This window comes from Aptenodytes forsteri, unplaced genomic scaffold, assembly GCF_000699145.1.
Source record: "Aptenodytes forsteri isolate BGI_AS27 unplaced genomic scaffold, ASM69914v1 Scaffold2, whole genome shotgun sequence".
NCBI lineage: Eukaryota > Metazoa > Chordata > Aves > Sphenisciformes > Spheniscidae > Aptenodytes > Aptenodytes forsteri.
The window spans coordinates 15887333-15887845 of record NW_008795695.1 but is presented as its reverse complement, the minus strand read 5'-3'; positions in this window follow the sequence as shown (position 1 = coordinate 15887845).

Here is a 513-nt window from a genome sequence, read left to right as displayed (position 1 = left end):
CACACACACACACACGCACGGGAGCGAGGTTTCCGCTGCTGCTGCCAGAGACAACAGGCAGCAGCCGAGCCCGGGCTGCGAAGGAGGAGCAGCGGCAGCAGCGGGAGGAGGACACACACACACGCACACACACGCACGCACGCACACCCACGCACCGCGGGCCGGGCAGAAATGTGCATTTCAGGTAATTTAAGGCCGCGTTCCCGGCGCGGGGAAGGGAGAGCGCAGGCCTGCGCGCCCCCACCCCATTAACCCGCCGCGCACTCGGCATCCCGGGAGCCCTTCATTGTTGCCTTTATTCCGTGTGGCTTTTGCTTTTCATGACGGGGATAGAAAGAAAAGAGAGAGGGGAGGAAAAAAAAGGGGAAAAAAAAAGAAAAATACCACCAAGCCAGCCCCTTCCCCCCGCCCGTCCCCCATTGTTCGGCCGCGGGAGGCTGGGCGAGCGCAGCGCCACGGGCTCGCCATTCACCGGGCTCCGCCGAGCCCCGCCGTGCCCCCCTCCCCCTTTGA